This window comes from Tiliqua scincoides, chromosome 3, assembly GCF_035046505.1.
Source record: "Tiliqua scincoides isolate rTilSci1 chromosome 3, rTilSci1.hap2, whole genome shotgun sequence".
Classification (NCBI taxonomy): Eukaryota; Metazoa; Chordata; class Lepidosauria; order Squamata; family Scincidae; genus Tiliqua; species Tiliqua scincoides.
This window is the reverse complement of record NC_089823.1, coordinates 81,249,310-81,274,692: the sequence shown is the minus strand read 5'-3', so window position 1 is coordinate 81,274,692 and position 25,383 is coordinate 81,249,310. Positions and strand designations below refer to the sequence as shown.

The 25,383-nt window shown below is 43.8% G+C and overlaps 1 protein-coding gene across 2 annotated transcripts in view; it reads right to left on the bottom strand.

Moving 5' to 3' along the window:
- ARHGAP6 (Rho GTPase activating protein 6) overlaps window positions 1–25,383 on the bottom strand; it is a 283,141-nt gene that overhangs the window by 247,466 nt on the left and 10,292 nt on the right. The window lies entirely within an intron of this gene.

The window sequence follows — 25,383 nt, the reverse complement described above, 5'->3', positions numbered from 1 at the left end:
CCTTCTCCCTTTCCATGCAGTTGGCAAGCGTGATCAGTATGAACTCCCCCCCCATACCTGCCTCTTCCCTCTCTCTGCCACTCATAAGGCAAGAATCCCCCTTGGCTCCTCCTCTTGCTCTCCCTCAGCTAATGAAAGTATCAGAATACTCATCCTTTGACCAATGATCATCCATTCCTTCCTTCCTATCAGAAACAGGAAAATAGAGCCCAGTCCCACTTGGTCCCGCCTGCTCACATTAACCCTTTCTTGCCTCCCAGCTGGAACCCGACGCATTCTCGGCATCACCTGGCAGGACAAAGTTCCTAACAACACAGCCCTGGAACGTGCTGGAATCCCTAGCATGTATGCACTGCTGAAACAGACACCTGCGTTGGCTCGGTCATGTCGTGAGAATGGATGATGGTCGGATCCCAAAGGATCTCCTCTATGGAGAACTTGTGCAAGGAAAGCGCCCTACAGGTAGACCACAGTTGCGATACAAGGACATCTGCAAGAAGGATCTGAAGGCCTTAGGGATGGACCTCAACAAGTGGGAAACCCTGGCCTCTGAGCGGCCTGCTTGGAGGCAGGCTGTGCAGCATGGCCTTTCCCAGTTTGAAGAGACACTTGGCCAACAGTCTGAGGCAAAGAAGGAAGGCCCATAGCCAGGAAGACAGGCCAGGGACAGACTGCACCTGCTCCCGTTGTGGAAGGGATTGTCACTCCCGAATTGGCCTTTTCAGCCACACTAGACGCTGTTCCAGAACCACCATTCAGAGTGCAATACCATAGTCTTTCGAGACTGAAGGTTGCCAATACAATGCCAAAAGCCATCAGTCAAGCACAGAGGTGTCACTAGGGTTCCCGTCACCCAGTATGAGAGTTCATTGTGTCAACTGCAATAAAGTATGAGACTGGGGACTCTTCACCAACCCCGCACCCCTCCTGGGACCTCCTCACTCCTCCTGAACCCAGTTGCTGCCTACTTCCTACCCCCACCCCTCCTTTCCCCTTTCTCTTGTGTCTTCACAACAACCCTGTGAGGTAGCAGCCTCAGCAGCTGCTGGCCTTAGTAGCTGCTGGGCCTAAGTAGCTGCTTAGTCCAGCAGGACTAAGCTGTGCAGGATTATATCAAGAATTCAGTTTGAATAAGGCAGGACCGTTATTGAATTGGATCCAAGCCATCTCTTGCACAGGTTTTGAAAGGTTGCTATGATCCTCCCAAGTGAAGCTTCTCAACCCACAGGTTGAAGAATGAAGAACATTGATATATTACATTATGGTATTATTCAAAAATACCAAGATCTTCACAGTTTTGGCCAATAGTGGTGTCACTACCTCCACTCCCCAAGTGCAACATCTGGTGTAGTTCCCACGCCCCATACTCTCCTAAGCTACACCACTGGTCAAACAAAATCTGCATAAAGTCCAAGGAACCGAAGTGCTTTCACCCTTATCATTCATGTCTGCTTCAATTTCAATAGTGCCAATGCAATATTGAACCCTAGACCTGTGTTCCCTCTAGTGGCTATCAGAACTTCAAGCAAAACATTCCAACATATTGTGAAAGGCATGAATGGGATGTGTCAAAAGTTGATTTACCATTATCTTGTAAGATAATTTCCTTTCTATTGGCTTAATTGCTGGCATGTCTACAAAAGTTTCAGGTGGCCTATATAATCTTATCTGAAGAAGTCTGACATTAAAATAAATGTCTAGAAATCTTTACAAGTTCAGTTTTTATGACAGCCCAACTTGTAATCATAAATATGCTGCTTCCTATATTAGGAAAGAAAAATGTGTTTAATAGCACTTCTACTCCATTTTTAAAGTCCTAGAATTCAAATAAAAATTAACAAATCGGAGATAGAAGGGTAAAATAGATCTTAACATAGATAATAATCATTCCTGGGTTTAAAAAAAATGACCATCAGATTTCTAAGCTGCAACACAATAAGCTTTTGTTGCAGCCCTTTGCCTTCATGCAGACACGTTTAAAAATAGTCACAATGCCAGTGCTTGCACTAACTGGACCTTAGTGACTGAGATAGAACAGATCCTGGACTTAAGTTTCAAGATGCTTCCAACTTCATGCCAACAGTGATGTAATGTTTTAGCTGAAAACAAAAAGCTAAAAATAGCCTGAGTTTAAATTTATGAAACAGGGTTTTTTCAACTTTTTGGAGCCTTGCCAAGACTTTGAAAGTCTACGTGCAAAACCCAGTAACTGACTGCTGTATAGACTAAATGTAAAAAGGGGACTATATAATGTTTTAATAATTAACACCAGAGAGGGAAGAGGGAAGGATCTCAGTAGAACTTCTGATTTCCAACAATGTCACATATATTAATTACCAGCTGCTGGCAGCTTAGTTTCTATAAAGGAAAAACAATAAGATGCCTATGACAAAAAAAACCTCTGCTTTCCATGATCCAAAAAGTTTCCAGTGGCTCTTCATCAGATAACTAGAGCAGCAGTTTCAAAACCTTCCATGGTCACAGCACTCTTCCTTCATGGCGGCCTCTTCTTCCCAGCAATCCAAGGTGCCACCATCTTAGATTGTGCAAGATCTCATGAGAATCACTTAAGGTCTCACACGATCCAAGATGGCAGTACTCATAAGAGCCAGGAAGGCAAGGCGGCTGGGGGCATCCCACTACGCCCTTGTGAATTTGCCATGGCACCCTGAGGTACTGCAGCACACAGTTTGGGGTACACTGACCTAAAACATTTCTCACCAACGTCAGTAGAAATGGAATGAAATAAAATACACTGATAATGCAACATATAAGAGGTGTGTGTATGAGAGATGGTGTACTTGTCAGCATTCCTTCTAGGAACACACAGCAGTGGACATTGAACCCTCTCCGTTTGTCTTTCAATAAATCTGGAAGATTAATTGGGCCAGTTGGCAAACCAGCAAAAGTTAAGTTTTGTAACCAAGTGGAGATTTCAATCCAGGGTGTCTTCAGTCTAAGCCACTCAAGATACCCACCACACCTACTATCTTTGCCAATTCAGTGACAACACTGTTATTTAGAAAGCTCAAAAGGCACCTTTCTAAAGACAACTCATATTACCAAAACTATTTTTTTCCCTCTCAATGAAGTTGCTTTGATTAACTTCTTTCTCATTTATGTCCATACAAAACCTGGAGGAATTAATGTAGGCCACTTAGCATTGTGTTAAGAAATGCTAGAAAACAGTGAGCAATTTCTTCATGTACTTTTCTGTTTGTACAGCAACTTCAGTGTTTTTATAGACTCACAGCTAGATATCAGGGCACTTTCACTTGCTTGTTGTAGCTGCTGAAAATCCTGAGCTGGAGTCCCTGAGGCAGTCCATGGCTGAACACAGTCACGTTCTGGCAACTCCTGCGATGCCGCTGGAACCAACCATATTGGCTTCTGCCTTTCCATTGGATCATTTCAGCGATGTGGAGAGGGGGGATTTGCTGCCTGGGTCGCCTATCCTCCATACCTACTTTACCCAGGCTTCGCGCACTGGAGAGGACACTCTGTTCCAGAACCACCATTCAGAGTGTGATACCATAGTCTTCCGAGACTGAAGGATGCCAACATGTAGCTGCTGACCATGGGCCCAATTCTATGCAATTTTCCAGTGCTGGTACCGCTGTGCCAATGGGGCATGCACTGCATTCTGTGGTGGGGACACATTCACAGAAGCCTCCTCAAGGTATGGGAACATGTGTTCCCTTACCCCAGGGCTGCATTGCAGTTGCACCAGTGTTGGAAAGTTGGATATGATTGGACCCCATATCTCATTACTGCCTCTCTTGGTCACTTACCAACAGGTGCAAAGGCAAAGATGATGCCCCTACCCAGTGCTTGAAGAAGGCAAGACAACCACCAGCAGCAATCTGAATGCAGCTATTCTGGTGTAAGAAGGTTACCTGGTTGATCAAGCAAGGCTTCTGTAAGTTTGCAAGCTGATGGACGGTTTTTAATGTGAAGCTGTGCCTAGCATGAGTTTTTAGCAATTGGGAAAGCTGAACCTTTTCCTCTGTCATATGCATAGTTTTCAAAGATGTGGGAAAGTCCCTAGAATATTGTTTTTAAGTCAGCAACTCTATTCATCTGCTCCGCTTCCAAATCTCATTGGTCACTGAAGCTATCCGAGGAAGGTGTCCCTATCATTTTTCCCCCTCAGAAATAGCTATTGTGCTGCAAAGCTGATTAAAACTGCTTCCTGCAGGCATAGGCTCCTTCCCACCTCATGTGATGAACCCCAACAGGTTAATGCTTTCAGAGACCTTTTTGCACAGGAGGCCGAATGGAATAAGCGACATCATCAAGAGATTCCTGCCACTGCCAGACTGATTGGTTCCATTTATGAACATCAGGAGCAATAGCAGTGTATGTGGTTGGTAGTGACAGTGTTGCAATGAACTAAGGAAGCTCTTTTTTTCCTCCCGTTACTGCTGTGAGCACACTGGATGCCAACTAGTTTTGCAAGTTTAAGCTCCAGCATAGCACTAGCCTTATCATGTTAGACCAGAGCTGCCCAAACTTCAGCCCCTGGGCCACTCACAGCCCACGGGGGGGGGGGGTAGTCCGGCCCCCTAGGGAGCCCCCATCTTCAATGGGCACTCGCCCTGCTGGAGACCCATCAGAGTCCTCGCTGGCTCTTCACAGCAACAGCGAGGAAAAGGCTAAGCACTCACAGCAGAGCAGGAGCCCCGCCCATCCGCAACTCTCCCATTAGATTGGGGAGGCTGCAGCTGAGTCCAGGCATCGGATGGGGTGAGAAGTCTGTTTGTCCTGCTTGAGTTTGGCATGGGGGGGCGTAGGTAGGCACTGAGGAGGGATGGGAAACGGTGGGTCTATTTGTGCTGCTTGCATGTGCTGGGGGGTGGGCGCTGCAAGGGAGAAATCGCAGGATGTTTGAATGCCGCTGGAGAGCATGTATACTTGGCAGTAAATCCCATCAGACTCAGTGGAGTTTATTCCCAGGAAAGTGTGGATCCGATTGGGCTGTGAGTGTGCTTGGGGACAGGGGATGGCACTGCAGGGGATGCTTGAATGCAGCTGGAGAGCATGTCTACTTGACAGTAAGTCCCATAGAGTCAGTGGGGCTTACTCCCAGGAAAATGTGAGTTGATTGGGCAGTGAGTGCTTGGTGTTGGGGCGGGCACTGCAGGGGAGAACTCATGGGATGTTTGAATGGGGAGGAAACCTACTGCTCTTGCTTATTGGGGTTGCTGGCAGAGAGGGAGGAAGATGGAGAGTGAGAGTAAAAACATGCTCCTGCATGGGGGGGGGAAGGAGCCCATGCTGACTCCAAAGTTTGCTCTCTACTTTTCCCTAGGAAGAGGTGTGTTATATGTGTCAGGAATTATTTTAACAAGCCCCCTTTTCTGGATCGCATGTGTATCATAAATAAGCTCAGTAAAATTCATTCATTCGTTCCGTTTCTAATATATTCATTTATGCAGATTTATTCAAATTTGAAATGTAAATTTCCACTGGCCCCCTACACAGTGTCAGAGAGATGATGTGGCCCTCCTGCCAAAAAGTTTGAACACCCCTGGGTTAGACCATAGCATGGTCCAGCCAGAACCATTATCTTTGGTCCATAGAGAAAAAAATGAAGCATTAGTAAGAAAAGATAAAAGCAGGAAGTCAAACCATTAAAACATGAGATTCCATTCCAGTTCAGATTAATCTTTCCAGAAACATTTTATGTTAAATCTCAAACGATTGCAAAGCAGTTCTATAAAATGAACGCAACGCTTCACTTCACAAAATTTAAAGTAGTTTATTTTTTAAAAAGTTATGAAAGTTTCTACAAACAAGATACTAACAGAATACAAAGAATAATCAATTATAATTGAAAAACAAGTATCTAACTACTGACAGCCCAATCCTGAGCTGCCCAGTATGTGGGGCTGCAGCCGTGCCAAAAATGGTTGCCACTGCATCCAGCATGCCCCAGGCAGCTGCCCCCACCTCCTCAGGAGAAAGGGACTATCGTCCCCTTCCCCCAGGGAAAGTGAGTAGCCCCACAATGGGACTACACAATTCTACGACAAAGGCCAGCATAGAATGAAGAGCCTCAGTGTTGGGCCACTAGCCCAACACAGAGGCTCAGGATACCTCCTCCCTGCTCTCCCTCCACCTCCCCTGCCCCAAAACACTTCCTTCCCATCTCCCCCCACACCCCCATCTACCTCTCCACTGCCTGGTAATCCATGAGACTACTGAGCAGCAGAGGTCTGGTGCCAGTCCAACGCCAGTGCTCCACCAGTACTAGGGGCTGCAAATTGCCTTATGGCACATTTGCAACAGTGTGCACCGGTGGTAAGCTGGCACGCACTCTTTAGGATTGGACCCTGAGTTGTTTATTTGGAACAAGTTATCACTTCTTGTATTCAGGGGTCTGGGGCAAGTTCAAGGCAATCAAGACATTTTATGTTCAAATTCAGTGGAGAGATAATTTTTCTGATAAATGAAGGCTAGTAAATTATACAGGCAATTCTAACATTCTCTTCCAGAAAACTAAAGGGAAGATGTTTAGCATGAAATATCTATAGATATCCTCACAGGCCCTGTGAACTTTATAAAAGCATAACAATCTACTTTTATTTTTCTTAAGTCTCCAGCAAATAAGACATCCATAGTAGGGGAGCCAATAGCAGCAGTGGCTATTTTTATCCATGACACTCTTCCAAAGCTAGGCAAAAATCACAACTAATACCTCACGTACGCTAATGCCTAAATGTAAATTCTGGAAGACTGCACTGCTTCTTTTGACTGATTTAGCTGTAAACCAAGAGGCTGAATATTTGAGCAGATTACAAAGTTGGGCTTTGTTCCTCTGAAGAATGTTTACAGTTAGCCTTTCCCAAAATCCTCATCTCACTCCAAGGTTTTTGTTGCCAGATTAGAATGGCATTTGGAGACCCACTGTAGAATTCATCCCAGTAGACAAAAAAGGAAAAAAACAGATGATAGAGCTTTTACTGTTCAAAAGTTACTGTCTTAATGTGTATGTCACCTGTTATACATATGTACACGTACACACTGGTGGACATAGGCTGAGGTAGGCTAAGGACAGGAAGTTCCATATAATGTGAACCAATTCTAACATAAAACAAAAGGGCCTACTAAAGAAGTTACTCACACTTGTATCTGAGTAATCTAAAAATAGTTTTAACTCTTACTAAAATATAAAAACATACTTGAGACCAAATGAGGATTTAAGTGAATTTACATAAGAAAGCAAGACTGATAGCTATAACTGTGAATGTTTTATTTGATACCTACTATAGTAAATGTGGCAAAAAGATAGTAAATACAGCAATATGTCTATGGGGTAAGTCAGCGATTGGCAAACTCGTGACCATTACATTTTTAAAAAGCAGTCCCCGTTCGAACGGGAGCTTACCATTCTGCTGGGTCGCCACATGACTTCTACTGAGATTGGGGGACAAGGACGCTATGGGCAGTCGCGTCTGCTGCCCGGTGTCCCAGCACGCTGTGCAACAGGACGTCCAGACAGATGCAACTACACAGAACGTCCCTGTCCTCTGATCTCAGTAGAAGTCATGCAGTGACCCGGCAGAATGTAAGCGCCAGTGATTGGGTGGAAGGGTTGCTCCAAACCCTGGATCCAGTCCGCGGGACAGGGTTTGAAAAGCCCTGGTGTAAGTAACCAAAAGCAGAAATGTTAGCTGTACATATAATCATAAACAATTTCAGGGATTCACACTAATATCAGTGATTTGGATGGCCCACTCTGGAGAAATACTGTATTAAAAGCTGCAAAAATTCATAGTTCCACATTGGGCATATAATCCCAAGCAACCAGCTTCAAATTTGTTTCTATTTTGAACATAGTACTAGCCACCAGAGACACAACAGCAGCGTTTTGTTTGTTTCCTATGTGAATTATTGGATGTGTAAGCTACTGCATCAGCCCCTTGATTGATCTATCTTAGTACTGTCTGCACTGACTGGAGATAGCTCTCCTGCATGTTGACAAGGAAGTTCCCCAAATGCCAGAGATTCAGGCTGGGACCTTCTGCATGCAAAGCATGTGCCGAACTGCTAAGCAATAGCTTCCCTTCCATGTTCATATCCCTATGCACATTCTTGTATAAAGCAAGGTGGGTAGAGCTGAACTCTCTCCCACCTTACTCTATCGTTGTCCAAGACCCAATGAACTTTTTTCTGAGCTCAGTTCACTGGGATATCAGACCCTAGCTTCAGAAGACATGCACGTGCAAAGAACGACAGGGACATAAGGAGAGCTGCATTATTCCCAAATATACCAATGCATGCCTTTTGACATTAAAATTAGACCAATCCTGTTTTATACATATGTGCCACACATGTGCAAGCAAAACATGGTTGCTGTTGTCATATCTAGTTTGAGCCTGAAATTTAGATTAATCTACTTCACGTAGCAATAAAGATAAACCAGAAAGGATTTAAGACTTTATTAAGCATTGCTATAAAGAAACATGACTCATAACACGGCTGTCACTGAGACCTGCTTAATACACTGCTAGGGTTAAATAAACAAAGTTTGATCATGACCGTAAGCAGCAGTGTTCAGCTGAATTCAGTTACTGCATGCACAAAAGGTCTGGTTGGATGAATATTCAAACAATGCTTTCAGCCTCATGACCCTTGGACTCTACTAAAAGAAATTCCTTGAGATCTCAGTGGTTCAGTTCTTCATGACCTCCCTAGAAGGGGAGTTTCAGAACAAGAATATATGTATATGGGAACAAAAAAGAGTGGGTGGGAGCAGGGCAGAAAATGTTCAGCCAGAGAGAGGTTGTGCAAAACTCAAAGCCATGCTAATAACAAATACCAATGAAGAAACTTCACAAGATTCTGAAAAAGGGTATTTCACCGGGAGGGGAAAGATGGAAGAGCAGAAGAGTCAAAGCAGACATCATGCACATGCCAGGAAATCAATGACCTCTTCTCTCAGCAATCAGTTGGCTTTTGTAGTTTCTCAACAAGCTAGAAGAAAATCAAGTATCAAAGAGATTTTTCTGTTAAGAATGAAAAGAACTCATCACCAACCTCTGTAGAGGCAGAGCGATGCTATAGATTGTCAACCACAGTAACATTTTTCTATATGTATGTATTTGAACATGCAGTGAAGCTTGTGCTATTTAATTAGCTGCCACTCCAGACTAAAAGGATATCTGCTCTTTTTAGACATCATTAATATCGTCCAATTGTGATCTTCACCTGAAAGGACAGCAATATGGAAAATATTTAGGGCACAATCCTAACTCGCACTGGAACAGGCAGGCCAAATGGCCTGCGCTGAATGCAGCGTAAAGGAAGTTGGGGCTGGGGTGCAACTTGGAGCAAGGGGATTTTATTCCCCTTACCCCAAGAAATGCCCCAGGCAGCCCTATGGGGCTACTCAGATCTGCACTCACGATTTCATGGGTGCAAATCCGAGCAAACTGTGTAAGGCTGCTTGGACCACGGTCAAGCTTAGGATCCGGCCTGTGCTACTGCGGCCAATTCCACCCCTCTCCCAAGCCCGATCCGCCTCCGGGCCACTGTCTCCCACCCATAAACGCCCCCTTCCTACCGCCATTCCGCCCTCCTGCCACTTTCTCCCACCCCCTGTGCCAACCTGCTTGGACCAGCACATATTCATCATATTCAGGAGCTGTGCTGGCTCTGTGAGGTCAGTGCATGTTTGTGCACTGGCCTCCCCTACTTCCAAGTCGTCCTGAATGTGCTTTACAGCATGTTCGCAGTGGCTGGGAGGGAATAGGATTGTGCTGTCAATTATTTGTTTTGCTAAAATTAGGCCCCAATCCTATCCAAATTTCCAGTGCCGGTGCAGCCGTGCCAACGGGGTGTGTGCTGTATCCTGTGGTGGAGGGGCAGTCACAGAAGTCTCCTCAAGGTATGGAAACATTTGTTCCCTTACCTCGCGGCTGCACTGCAGTTGCACTAGTACTAGAAAGTTGGATAGGATTGGGCCCTTAGTTAAATTTTAACATAAAAGATGCCTTAGATATTAGAAACACAACAAACAAGTAGGGAGACACTAGTAATAAAGGCTACTTCTATGTATTTTTTTAAAAAAACTTCTCCTGAAGTTATGAAATGAATTGCATGCATTGATCATTAGAAACATAATGACTATGTGACAGAAACACAAGTAAGCTAAATGTTTGGCAGCAGGGCTAGCTCACCTCATTGGCTGAAGATGGGAAAACACTGGCCAAGGCGTGCAGAGAGAATAGCTAAATTCTTCTGTTTAATCCTTATGTGTGTGGTGACCTTTGGATGAAGCTGGACTTTTCTATGCTCACACTTTCTCTTGTCCCTACAACACCAAGAAGTTCCTAACTGAGTTATTTCAAAACCGAGTTGTTCCAAACTTTGGATCCATAGGTATTTGAAAGAAGAAGCAGCTTCCCAGATTTTTCTATGTCATAGTTGAAAGGTGATAGAGATGTGGAATCTGTTTTGCATCTGCAACTATATAGGGGCATCTGGCTGTATATACATGACTCACAGGGTAAGAAAGCATCTAGTGAACATATCCCGGGCCAAATCTTTTCGCCAAGTCCAGTAACCCAGGTTAGAAAAGAAAGGCTGTTTAAAAAAACATGACATAACTGAAAGAATCTGTATTCTAACTTGTATATAAATGAAATAACATAGACAGATAGACAGAATAGACCAATTACCAGGGCACTGAACAGGAGTTCCCCAGCACCACCTTCTGGAACCTGCCCTCTAGGAAGGGCTGAGGTCAGTACTGTGCCCCCAAGCCCCATCCTGGCAACGTGTTCCAGAAAAAATAGCATGGTATGAAAAGCTGCTGTGAGTCCCAGCAGAACTAACAGGGATGCACTGCACTCATCCAGCTCCTAGTGTAAGTCATCCACCACAGTGACCAAGGCCGTCTCCCCCCAAATCTCAGGCTGAAGTCAGACTGAAAAGGGTTAATAAATTAGTTTTCTCCAGAACTCTCTGAGGTCGAGTTACCACTACACATTCAAGCACCTTGCCCAAGAATGGCAAATTTTAGGGTACCAGTAGTTGTCAAACACATGGGCATTAAGATGCTCTTGTTTCTTCAGATAAGACTAGCCCACTGCCCAATTTCAGCAAGCATCAATCAAGAAGTATTATTTACAGTATCATTCCATCCAGTCCCCATCTGGTGTTCTTATAAGTCAGGCTGGGCAAGGACCAAGCGTGCACTTGGATGACTGCACACTTTTATGGGTCCTACCCTTATCCTTAGGCAGAGCAAGCAGAATTCAAGGATGACAGGTCTCTCACTGGTTACTATTCATGATGGCTACACACACTATCCACCCAGCAGCGGTATGTCTCTAAAAAACAGTTGGAGGCAACCAATGGCATGAAAGAAGCATGCTTTTCTCTCCTGCTTGTAGGTTACCCAGAGGCGGCTGATTGGCCAGTGCATGGAAACTGGATGCTGGACTTGAAGGCTTTTGCACTGATCCAACAGCACTTTTTGTGTTCAGAAAACAATCCCAAATTACAGAACAAACCGTTTCATTGGGAAGGTTCAAGGCCCAATCTATGCTGCTTTCCTGTCTCATGGGGCAGTGGTACCAAGATGGCTGCTGCTGTATCCTGGAGGGCACGAGAAACAGCTGAAGGTCTCCTTGGCATAAAGGAACATCAGTTCCCTTACTCTGTGTAGCAACCCACAGCCCCCAAGGGTCTACTCAAATATGCACCAGCTATATCACTGGTGCAGATTCAAGTAGATCCATCTGGCAACCTTCAGTCTCGGGAGACTATGGTATCTCGCTCTGAGTGGTGGTTCTGGAACAGCGTCTAGTGTGGCTGAAAAGGCCAATTCGGGAGTGACAATCCCTTCCACACTGGGAGCAAGTGCAGTCTGTCCCCTGGCTATGGGCCTTGCCTCTTTGCCTCAGACTGTTGGCCAAGCGTCTCTTCAAACTGGGAAAGGCCATGCTGCACAGCCTGCCTCCAAGCGGGCCGCTCAGAGGCCAGGGTTTCCCACCTGTTGAGGTCCACTCCTAAGGCCTTCAGATCCCTCTTGCAGATGTCCTTGTATCGCAGCTGTGGTCTACCTGTAGGGCGCTTTCCTTGCACGAGTTCTCCATAGAGGAGATCCTTTGGGATCCGGCCATCATCCATTCTCACAACATGACCCAGCCAACGCAGGCATCTCTGTTTCAGCAGTGCATACATGCTAGGGATTCCAGCTCATTCCAGGACTGTGTTGTTTGGAATTTCAGGCACAGGAGAGGGGACAGAAACCAGCAGCAGCCTCTGCCACCATCCCTGCCCCGCTCCCAGACCTGAATCACCCTGTGGGCCACCCTCCCCCATCAGATACACCCTGTCCTTGCCTTCCCCCTGCCCAGAAATCCCTTCCTGCTGCTCAGCAGCACACTTCCCATTAGGTGCTCATGCTGCAACTGCATCCAGAATGGAGGTCCAGCGCGGAGTGGCATGAGCCTCCCCACTGGTACCTCTCCCTTATGGCACATTTGCAGTGGCTGTTGCCCAGGCAGCATGTATGCAAGCAGCACTGCCTGGGCAGTGCATCAGGCTGTTATTGGTACCAAAACGACAAACAAATTGTACTGAATGCAAGCGGTTTTATCCACAAGTAATCTGAAATTAGACACAATTGCACAAGACTTCCAATTTGGTCACAATGGGCAGATAAGCAGTTGGAAAATGCCATTTATACAATTTTTAATTGGGATTTTCAGTTAGCTGTATACAGCATGAACCAACCCAAGTGACCCTTTGTACCTGAAGAATTTTGTTTAGGAACAGGTTCATATTCAACAGTTAGAAAAGTTAAGGGAGGAACAAAAGAGTCAGAGCTCCAGATTGATCATACTATTTAAGATCAGTGGCGTAGCTAATGATCATGAAGCCCAGTGTCAAGCTCAAAATGTTGTCCCGGAAGTGATGTCACAACCGGAAGTGACATCATGCCCGGGCTTTTTAAAAAGTGAAAAGTGGGAGGAGCCTACTTCCTCCCCCCAGCAGCTCACCACCCACTTGCTCTGCTGCCTCCCCCCAGACAGTGGCATAGCTAAGGCATATATCTGCTACCTGGGATCAAAGCAGAATTTGTAGCCCCCCCAACACGACAAAATCAAATTTAATTAGGTAAATAAATAAAAAGTTATTGATTCCATGCTGTATCATAACATCTCATTGGCACTAAGAACAATCAGTCTTATAAGTCAGTTTGGAGTTAAGCAAATCCACTTTTTGTTCCACAAGGCAGTTGTGTTTTCATTTTCTGGTTAATTGACCTTAACTTTTGATGGAATATAGATATTCCAGTGCAGTTTATTTCATTGCATTCTGCATTAAATTACCTTTCCAATGATATATAACATAAAGGTATTATTCATACATATCAAGATTTTCACAATTTTGGTCACCTGTGTCAAGCTCAGCAAGTTGCCCCCCTAAAGTTTGATGTCCGGTGCAACTGCTACCCCTGCCCCCCTTAGCTACGCCACTGTTTAAGATAATACCATAATCCAGTTGCATTGTCCAAAAGTATCTAAGAAGAAAAGGGTGTCTAATGTTCAGTTATGTATACAGAAACAATTGACATTTGCAGTGCATACAAACACAGGTATTCAGCAAAAGCATCCTTACTTAGAGGGAAGTCCCAATTATTTCAACAGGACTCAGTTTGTATTTAAAATGCTTAGAGCTTTAACCCTCAATGTTTATCTCCAGGGCACATGCCAACTTCTTCAATTATTCCAGAAATAGGGCATGGTTTCACCTCAAAGAGCTCACGGATAACATAGATTCCTGAAGAATAAAACTCTACTTATACAGGGGTAGTATGAGAAGTAGCATAACACTGCTAAAGCATTACTACACATGCACCAATACCACTTGCAAGAGGACTTTGCTATGTAGTAGTCAAGACACCAAATCATTCACTGTAAACTTGTGTTCGTTCTTTATCATGAAGTTTGTTCTCAAACTTCATTTAAGTATAACAGTATTAACCAGTCTAGAGGTCTCCAAACTGGAAAACACTGTGTCCCAAAAAAGCTCTCCCCGTCCCAACACGGCGTCACATCTCTTTCAAAGTGATCTGGGCACAGGGACGCAGAATGGTAACTGTCACTCATTGGACGGAGGGCTCTTTCCAAACCCTGGATCCGTCCCACAGGCCAAGGTTTGGAGAGCCCTGAAGGTGAGGCAAGACCTCACACCTGGCACAGTATGTTATTAATAGTAATGCATGGATACTGTCTAGGTGGACTGTCACAAAAGGCTGCTGCCTTTTCTGTATATCTAAGGAAGGGAATTCACACCCCTTGTTTTAAAAAGCAGCAATTACAGGATGTCAGATAAAGGTTCTTATAGACTAATCTATGTAAAAAAAAAAGAGAGAGAGAGGGAAAGTTGGTAGGTTTAAAAAAGAAAAAAAGTAGTAGGATTGAGTAGACACCTGGATCCTTAGGCATTTTGCAGATTATCATCTGATTAGTGGCATACTTTTCCTGTATGATGCAAATGTACAAAACTCACCATACTTTCAAATGGCTAAGTGCATAACTTTTTCTAGTGCCACAGTAAAGCTATTGACTTGCACAAGACATGTTGGATATTTATTCCTTAATATGTTAATTTCATAGCTGTCAAACTCAAGCCATATTTCTTTGAGTGTCAAAATCAGGTAACAACCATTGCAAGAAAAGTACTACACTTCCGTGGAAAAATGAAGGTGGACAAAAATGTTAAGCATGATGGTGCTTTAGAAAAAGATATATCCAACAATTAAAGATTCTGACTGCAAGAATGTGTGTACCAGACAATGACCACTAAGGATATACACAGTCCTTGAAAGAACAGACTTGCTTCTCAACCAGCAAGATGAAAAAGACTGCCCCCACTGTAAATGAAGAAAATTCACAAGCATGATTCAACTACAAAAAAAAATAAGCAAGTATACTATTCAACACACAAAAAAGGAATATACATTTTCAAACAGGATAGTGAAGTAGCAGATGGTATACTCCTTTGGTTCAGGAGAACAACAGTCTCACTCAAATCTATCAATCATCCTCTTCCAAACAAGATGTTGTCATTAAAAAAGTATTCCGAAACACAAACAAACAACAGAAGTCCCACTAATGAGAATGTGGTTGAAAGCTTGGCAAAAACTCCTTTTTTAAAAAGAGAAAGAACACACTTTATTCATGGTTTAGGAAATATATGCCTTCAAAGTGAAATTTAAGAAGTCATTTGGTTTTTTCAATCTGTGGACAAACCATGTAAGGGTTATATTTCTTCCTGGTCTTCAATCTGTCATTCTTCATGTTGGCACCAATCTTTCTAATGCTTAGAATCCTTTTAACACAGATTGCATCTCTTCTGCAAACAGGAGAAGGATATCTCGGGTAATGTACCCAAGATTCTATAGCGCCTGTGTTTCTATGGGAATGCAACCCAAAAGTTTATTCAATAAATTTAAAAAATACCTCCTATGGGAAGCAAACAACATAACAGAATGAAAAACATTTCCTGTTAAAGGAATATTTTTAGATTGTTCAGAGTAGCGAAGAACAAAAAGAAATATGAGCTCAGTGATGGCTCACCAAAATTATTCCTAGCAGATTGGAACTACAGAAATATTTTGACTAATGATTCAGGATCTTTTGAAACTATTACATGAGAAAGCCACTTAAGAAAGTGAAAGCAATTAATGACTAAAGGGTCAACAGTCCCTCCATACAATTCAGTCAACACATGTACACATACTTGCACTCTACTTTCCCAAGTAGTGGCAAATTCCATTGGGTACATTACATGTGTTCAGCCTTCCTTGAGAGAGAGATCAGTGTATGTTTATGGTGTCTTTGCAGTTTGTGCTTTATTTACAAATATACAGGTTAAAGTTTGGAATGGAGCCATGCAGCATGTCACTCGTGCAACCAAAAACATCCCCAGCTTGCAGCTCTGTACTCCGCAAAGTGCCTTGGCCCTAGGATGGCTCTCTCCTTTAGCTCCCATTCCAATCTCCATGTTTCACAAACTGAACCCTAGTCCCTGTCTTGCTTTTGCCAGAAACTGCCTGTCACAGTGAAATTGCTCTTTTCACTGACTATCAATGTGTGCGGGGACCTCTGGTAAATTTAGAAAGTTAGAAATTGAGCACCAATCCAATTAGGTAACAAGAACTTAAAAGTTGACACTCTTTCCTCTTGAAAAGATGGCAATAGGAACAAGACTCCTTCTTTCCACTAGGAATGAAAGGAAATTACAGGAATAAAGATTCCATAAAGATTAACATTAAAAATGAATCTGAACATTAAAAACCACAAAGCAGAAGAACAGCTTATGTACGGAAATGGTAGTCTAACCCAGTTCATCTAACACAGCACAGAGGGAACACCAGCCAGAAAGGAGAAATCTCACTCCACTTCAGTAACATGGAGAAATTGCACTGAACAGGGTGGGATATGATTACTTTCCATATCAACACCATTGATCCCAAAAGAAAGAAGGAAGATGTCAGCAAGTGAAGTAACTTTCCTATATAATCATTCTATTACTAAAGCACCGTGGGACTCACCAAACAGAAGTAGCCACATGCCACTCAGCTCACATTTGAAGCAACCTTGGCAAAGCAAGAATAAAAGTAGCTTCATATTGTAAGGATGGCCCAAGCGCAGAGGTAGACCACGTCCTATGCATGCAGAAGGTCCCAGGTTCAATCCCTGGCATCTTGAGGTAAGGTAATGACTCCTGTCTGAAATCCTGAAGAACCAATGGCAGTCAGTGATGACAAGGGTATACTGAGCTAAATGGACCAATGGTCTGACTCACTATAAAGCAGCTTCCCGTGTTCCTACACTCTATTTAAGAGGTGTAGGAAAAGTTTGCTTCATTTCTGATAATCTCTGCTGTTCTACTTAAAAAAAAATTTTTTTAATCAATGTTCAAGTCAGCTTTGAAGCAAAAAATGTTTCTAGCTGTTCCCATTCTAATATACTTCAGAAATCCAACACTGCTTGCCAAAAGTCAAATTAAGCACCATTGAATTTAAGAGACAAACTGCAATTTGTAATCTTTTATTTGAGCAATAAATCATCGTGCCAGAATTGTAATTACTATTAAGATACAGTTGTTGGCATCCTTCAGTCTCGGAAGACTATGGTATTGTACTCTGAATGCTGGTTCTGGAACAGAGTGTCCTCTCCAGTGCGTGAAGCCTGGGTAAAGTAGATATGGAGGACAGACTGTTACCCATGCAGCAAATTCCCCCTCTCCACGTCGCTGACATGGTCCAATGGAAAGGCAGAGGCCAATACTGTTGGTTCCAGCAGTGTCGCAGGAGTTGCCAGAATGTGAACTGTGTTCAGCCATGAACTGCCTCAGGGACTCCGGCTCTGGATTTTGCCTCCTGAAGCCTTTTCCATAACTGGATGTAGCCACAAGGCAGTGGAGGTTTGGGATCAGAGTTTTCCTTCTCTCAGATGAGCTGCCTTCCCAGGCTGACGAGTCGCATCTACCCGGTGGCTATTTAGTTGCCTCTTACAACAAGTACAGCCAAACTGAGGGCCTCTTCTTATCCCCAGTCCCCAGAGGAGTAAGATACTGTAAGATACAGTAGGTTCTCAGTTTCTGGTGGGCTTCAAATGTAATTAGATGGACATTCTGCAGCAAAACAAGGCTCACAGTATGATTGGTTATTCACTGTATGATGGGCTTATGATTGCCGCCAACAGAATCTTGTGAGTGACAGAGAAGCCAGCAACTGCAAATACTTGGTAGCATCTCAGCCAATAGCAGCATATTTAACATTGTGGCTGTGCGCATGATGTGGGAAGAATTTAGAGGGAGCAAAAGCGTGAAACCTTCTGAAGTAGCCTTTCAACATGCTTGCTCTGTTTTTCACATAATAATGGCCCCTAAAGAGTACAGTAGGCACCTTTTAAATCACATTTTTGAGAAGGAATTAACTTATTTTCAACCTCTGTGCCATGGCACAATAATGTGCCACGAGTGGTCCACCGCTGTGCCACAGGAATTTGGAGGAAGGTCATTTATTAGTAGGGTCATTGGGAGATGTAAGCCCCACTGGCAGCATGATGTGCCTTGTCAATTGTCAAAAACCTGATGGTGTGCCTTGACAATTGTAATGGCTTGTCAGTGTGCCATGAGAAGAAAAAAAGCTGAAAATCACTGCACTAGAAAGCAGTCACCTGAAAGGATGCTATGCCAGAGTGAATAAGGACAGTTGTTGCTCTCATCTTCTAAACCAGTGGTTCTCAGATGTTTAGCACCGGGACCCACTTTTTAAGAATGAAAATCTCTCAGGACCCACGGGAAGTGTTCTTATGACCAGAAGTGACATCAGCAAGCAGAAAAATTTTTAAGAATCCTAGGCTGCAATCCTGCCCACACTTACCCAGGAGTAAGTCCCATTGACTATCATTGTTAAAAGCATATACAAAGTACAGAGCTGTAACATTTTCCCAGATGCAGTCACCTACCATGGCAGCATCAAGTCTAATATATTAAAATAAAATATTGAAATGAATGGGGACCCACCTGAAATTGGCTTGCGACCCACCTAGTGGGTCCCAACCCACAGTTTGAGAAACACTATTCTAAACATAAAAGAGGAACACCACTTGGGAAAATGTATTTTGGAGGAGTCAGCAAGAATAATTCTCTTCTGGACATTTAACACTCAGGAACACAAGATATACATGCAAGGCAAGGATGATGCACTTAGAAACAAAATGAATGTTATCACTGCCTCTTAACAGAGTGGACTTCTCTCAAAGGGAAGTCTGGAGAATTGGGGGAGAATTAGGGAAACAGTGAAACCAATATCAACAGGTTTCTCATAGTTTGCCTCACCTCTAGTAATTTTATTTCAGCATGCTCTGATGACAGAGGACCAGAGGCAGTGGCGTCACTAGGGTTCACATCACCCCGTGCGGGATGCCAGTGCGTCACCCCCCATGCAGTGTGTGGGGCAACACCCCAGGTGGTGGGCATGGTGATGAACCATCACTCCGCCCCCACTGGTTTTTTGGCTGTACCTTTTGATAGAACAAAGATAGAACACATTATGCATGAAATTACGCATTGATTTGATATATAACATGCTGGTATTATTCCTCCAAACTGTGACTTTAGTGATTTTCGTCACTAGTGGTGTCATGCCCCCCCCCCAGGGTGTCAACTTACTAACACCTTATTGCAGTAGTTCTCAAACTTTTAGCACTGGGACCCACTTTTTAGAATGACAATCTGTCCAAGACCCACCAGAAGTGATGTCATGGTGGAAGTGACATCATCAGGCAAAATAAAATAAATAAGTATAAACAATTAAAGTAAAACAAATAATTAAATAAGCAGAAGCCAGCCCTGTTTCACCATAAGAACAGCCCCACTGGATCAGGCCATAGGCCCATCTAGTCCAGATTCCTGTATCTCACAGCGGCCCACCAAATGCCCCAGGGAGCACACCAGATAACAAGAGACCTCATCCTGGTGCCCTCCCTTGCATCTGGCATTCTGATACATAGCCCATTTCTAAAATCAGGAGGTTGCACGTACACATCATGGCTTGTAACCCGTAAAGGATTTTTCCTCCAGAAACTTGTCCAATCCCCTTTTAAAGGCATCCAGGCCAGATGCCGTCACCACATCCTGTGGCAAGGAGTTCCACAGACAAACCACACACTGAATTTCCTCTGTAGCCTGCCTACAATAACACCCCCCTCCAAAATCAGTAAAGTTTTCAGCCCTACCCAGTGCCCAGTTCAATTTAAGAACTTCTGTTTAAACCAGATCACTGTCAGGATCCACCTGGCTTCGCTAGTCTCAAAAAAGTTCACCTTATCAGCTGAAGCCTCTGTTTTGATCCTTTTAATGGGGTGGGGAGTGGGAAGCTGCCTTTTGTTCAGTTCCATCAGATCAGGACCATTCTGGTGGCTTCAGAACCCTCTTTGCCCGGCCTGACCAGCAGCCAAGGCACGCTTGCTTACTCACAAGTAAACGCAACCATGAGGCTTAGTTTCGCTTTCCATAGGGCTCAATACATTCGTATGCTTGGAGGGAGGGACTTCCTTCTCAGGTGTTCTTGGGGGTTGCATTCATTGGATCAGGACCATTCTGGTGTCGTTGGATTCCTCTCAGCCTGCTCTTTCCAAAAGACTAAGGTAAGTTTGCCTACTTGCAAGTAAACGCGCGATACAGTTCACTTTCACTTTCCATAGGGATCCACGCATTTTTTATTGTCCAGTTTTTGGCCATAACTTTTGATAGAAAGGAGATATTTCACTCTGGTTTTTTGTGTTGCATTCTGCTGGAAATTCTGCGTCCAACGGTATATAACATGACAGTATTACTCCTAACCACCGCTATTTTAGCGTGTCACCGCCTCTGTGCATGTCACCTGGTGCAGCCTGCACCACCCGTACCCCCCTAGCAATGCCACTGACCAGAGGAGACCTGGCGCTCTTATGTCCTACTAGCTGAAGTACCCATTCTTCAAAAAGATTTTAAAAGTGATTACCTACTCTGCTGGTAGTCTAGCACCTAAGATTTAAAGAATTGCATGGCTACATGACTAGTGCTTCTTAGTAGAGTATGTTTGTAGTTTCACTGTCCAGCAATATCATCACCAAGTTACTTGGTTTACTAATCCTTGAATGCACTACAAAAAACAGGGCTATACACAGATAAAGTGGTGGTGCTGGTGGGTTGTTCCCTATATTTTTCCCCCAAGGTGGCCAAAAACAATATTAGCTTGTAAATTTAAAAAGAAAATCTTCCAGGTGCTAGAAGCTTGTTTGTTTGTTGAAAAGCTTCACAAGGGGCCAAGATTCTTTGACAATCTAGATCAGGGGTCTCCAAACCCTGGCCCAGAGGCCAGATGCGGCCCGCGGCAAGCCTCAATCCGGCTTGTGACCAGCTTCTTGTCCCCTGAAAGTCTCTGGCCCACTTTGCCGAACATGATTGGAGCTGTGCTCTGGTTGCATCTGGAGGGTGTTCTAAGGGCCAGAGAGGTTGAATGAATGAGCCCATTCATTTATTCACTCATCTAAGTTCCAGATCTAATTTATTTATATAAATTTTATATTTAAAATTTTTTTTCTGGCCCTCTACACCATGCCAGATATTTGATGCGGCCCTCTGGCCAAAAAGTTTGGAGACCTCTGATCTAGATGGAAGGCAATTTATTGGGACTGGAGAAAAGTTCCTAATTAATTCCAGTGATAGACTTAACCGGCCCCCTCTCCTGAGGCAAAGGTCTGCAATGCCACTCCCCACAAGATGCCACTCCCCTCATACAAAGCCACTCCCCCAACCTTCTAAGTATGATGGAGCCTCATGTGACTATGAGATCAACTGGGGAAGCCTTCTGAGGCTTCCCCGCGGTCTTAAACTATACTTCCGGGAAAACCCCAAGTACAATTTCCAACCATGTTGGGAGCCTCAGTGAGGCTTCCCACAGAGACCTAGAGTCGTGCGGATCCAACACCTGGGGCATTTGCCCCATTTGCCCAGCACTAGGTCCACTACTGATTAATCCTCCCCACAGAAAGGTCCTTCAGCAGCTAAAAGGGCAGAAACTTAAGGAGTCAAACTAGACATCACATGGGAGTTCTGCAACTAGAACTCCCAATCTCTTTTTTCTTGCTCTGCAATATCACTTTAAATACTGTATTTTGATTGTTTGAAATCCAAGCATAGCTAAGGAGTACAAAATATACAGAGAACTCTCCAAGCCACAGGTAGCCCAGCAATAATGAGATCTGATTTATCTCCATATCTTTGTATACATATTTCTCCCTTAACCCATTTTTCCACACATATATGAGACTACTCCAGAGACCACTCTTTTGATACTAACCTTCAAACCTCAAAAGACTACATTCTAGTTTCACAGCAGTGTGTCTACAGATCTAGTTACTATTCACCAATTGTGCCAAAAAAATTTTTGAAAAATTTAATCTGCCTTTATCCATTCCATGCAATTTCACATCAAAAAAAGTTCTGTGAGAATGCACAATCTTAACAGGCATAAAACCAACTTCTTCTCTCACAGAAACAGCAAGAGTCTCTTATGGCACACCTAACAAAAACAGCAAAGACTTATTTTGAAGTACAGTACGTCTACCTGATCTGTTTTAGACAGTCCCCAGACTTCCATAAGACAGTTGCAGGAGTATTGTTCCAGTCAATACCCTAAGAGACAGGGAGATTACGATCCTCTCTACCAAAGCCAAACATTGCTTGAAAAGATCTTAAGGCTTTCACTTAACTACAGAATATTTATGGACCCATTTATAGAAAATGCACACACATACACACACACCCTGCCTTTCAAAAAAAAATTCTTGTATATTCCATCTCCAGTTCAGCTGATGATCATGAATGAAACACATAGTGGTCAAACATAACCACAAGATGGTTAACTGCTCTTGGACAGATCATACCATCATCTCAAGCCACTTCTGCTGAAGAGAGCAATACTGCCCATCTAGATAGTGAAGATAGTGCAAAACTCATAAATGAAACTCAAGGTCCAATTCTATTCAGTTTTCCAGTGCCGGTGCAGCAGTGCCAATAGGGAACGCATTGCATCCTGTGGTGGGGAGGCAGTTACAGAGGCTTCCTCAAGGTATGGGAACATCTATTCCCTTACCTTGGGGTGCATTACATCAGCATAGGCGCTGGAAAGTTGGATAGGATTGGTCCCTCACACAGATAACGTCAGCCTGGTTGATACAACTATGACAGACAGACACCAACTAAAAGACATCTTGAAGGGACTGTAAGTCTGCTAAATGCAAAAAAAGTGTTCATAAAGTCAATCCAGACACAAATCTGGCACTAATCAGTGAAAACATAAGCAGTTAACTATTTTGTGGTTGTGTTGACCATCATATGTTCCATTCAGACACAAATCTGGCACCAATCAGTGAAAAAATAAGCCTATTCACACAGTGCTTTTGCTGTATACACAAGCAATCCTTATCAGCCCTGAGAAAGGACAAGTGAGATGTCTCGAACAGGCAGTCATAGATATTATCCCCAATAACTCCTGTCACTTCAGAGCCTGACAAAAGAGCCCTGCTTTGACCATTGGAATAGTTGCCAACTCAGTTTACATGATCACCCAGTTCACACATTGCTTGCCTCTAAGTACTGTATGTGGACAGGAATATGCAAGACTGGCTATAAGTAGAGTTCTTTAAGTAATAAAGATGAGAAGGCAAGCTGTAGTATTAATCTGCCCAACTGACCTATTTAAAGAAACTAGCTGCTTTCAGTTTTGACTAAGCAGAGGGTATTCATTCCCATGCCAATCAAAATGAAAAATTAAAGTAAATGGAGAAAAATAGAATTCAGTGTTTGTATTTATACCAGTGTTTCTCAAACTGTGGGTTGGGACCCACTAGGTGGGTTGTGAGACAATTTCAAGTGGGTCCCCATTCATTTCAATAAATTTATTTTATGTATAATATATTAGACTTATAGACTTACTAGACTTAGACTTGATGCTACTATGATATGTGACTGCATTTGGGGAAATGTTATAGACCTGTACTTTTAACAAACTACTATGTATATTCTTTTAACAGTGATAATAAAGGAAACTTACTCCTGGGTAAGTGTGTTTAGGATTGCAGCCTAGGATAGTTAAAAATTTTCCTGCTTGATGATGTTACTTCCGGTCATGACATCACTTCCAGTGCGTCCCAACAGATTCGCATTCTGTCTCGTTGGGTCCCGGTGCTAAATGTCTGAGAACCACTGATTTACGCTATTTAGGGCGCAATCCTAACCCACTTTCCAGCACTGGCATAAGGGGAATGCAGCGTCAAGGTAAGTAAACAAGCATTCCCTTACTTTGAGAAGGCCTCCATGAGCGCCACGCAACTGCAGGATGCAGTACACGTCCCATTAGCACTGCTATGCCAGTGCTGGAAAATTGGTTAGGATTTGGGCCTTAGTAAGATGCAAGCATTAGGATACAAACCTAATGATTTTTATCTCCCGTTTCTTTGTAGCTTGCAGGATACCGTAACAGAACTTCTAACCTTTGGACCAACAAAACAGCTTATCTCTACTAGGCTGTTTTCAAGGATATATACTTGCCTTCATAAAGAGAGTTTATAGAAACATAGGAAGCTTGAATTGTGTCCAGCACAACACACACACACGCATACACGCACACTCCAGTATAGGCGTGCTATGTATTCATGCGAGCTGTGTAATGATCAAGCAGTTGATCAACCCTATGGGATGAGGATGAGGATGGGGAGGATGATCAACCCTATGGGATGAGGATGGGGAGGTTAGAGAACAACAAGACAAAGGCAGAGTAGGAGATGAAATTGGGAAAGGTAGCATGATGGGATGTGATAGACGGTTTAGCACAATGAGAGGAAGCGGGGACAAAGGAGCGAATAAGCAGCCCATCCTAGGGCATTCCGTGTACAAATGCTTTTATGCGAATGCCCGAAGTCTACGAGCAAAGGTGGGAGAACTGGAATGTCTGGTGACAAGGGAAAACATTGACATAGTGGGCATAACGGAAACCTGGTGGAATGCGGAGAATCAGTGGGATACCGCAATCCCGGGCTATAAACTCTACAGGAGGGACAGGCAGGGGCGTGTTGGAGGTGGGGTGGCTCTTTATGTTAAGGAAGGGATAGAATCCAGCAAAGTAGAGATTGAAGGTGGGTCCGACTCCACCGTAGAATCTCTGTGGGTTAAATTACCAGGCTTGTGCAGCGATGTAGTACTGGGGGCGTGCTATCGTCCTCCAGACCAGAAATCGGATGGGGACCTTGAAATGAGGAAACAGATCAGGGAGGTGACAAGGAGGGACAGGGTTGTAATCATGGGGGACTTCAATTATCCTCATATTGACTGGGTCAATTTGTGTTCTGGTCACGATAAGGAAACCGGATTTCTTGACGTGCTAAATGACTGTGGCTTAGAGCAGCTAGTCACGGAGCCCACCAGAGGACAGGTGACTCTGGATTTAATATTGTGCGGTATGCAGGACCTGGTTAGAGATGTAAACGTTACTGAGCCATTGGGGAACAGTGATCATGCTGCGATCCGTTTTGACATGCACGTTCGGGGAAGTATACCAGGCAAATCTCTAACAAAAACCCTTGACTTCCGACGGGCAGACTTCCCTCAAATGAGGAGGCTGGTTAGAAGGAGATTGAAAGGGAGGGTAAAAAGAGTCCAATCTCTCCAGAGTGCATGGAGGCTGCTTAAAACAACAGTAATAGAGGCCCAGCAGAGGTGTATACCGCAAAGAAAGAAGGGTTCCACTAAATCCAGGAGAGTGCCCGCATGGCTAATCAGCCAAGTTAGAGAGGCTGTGAA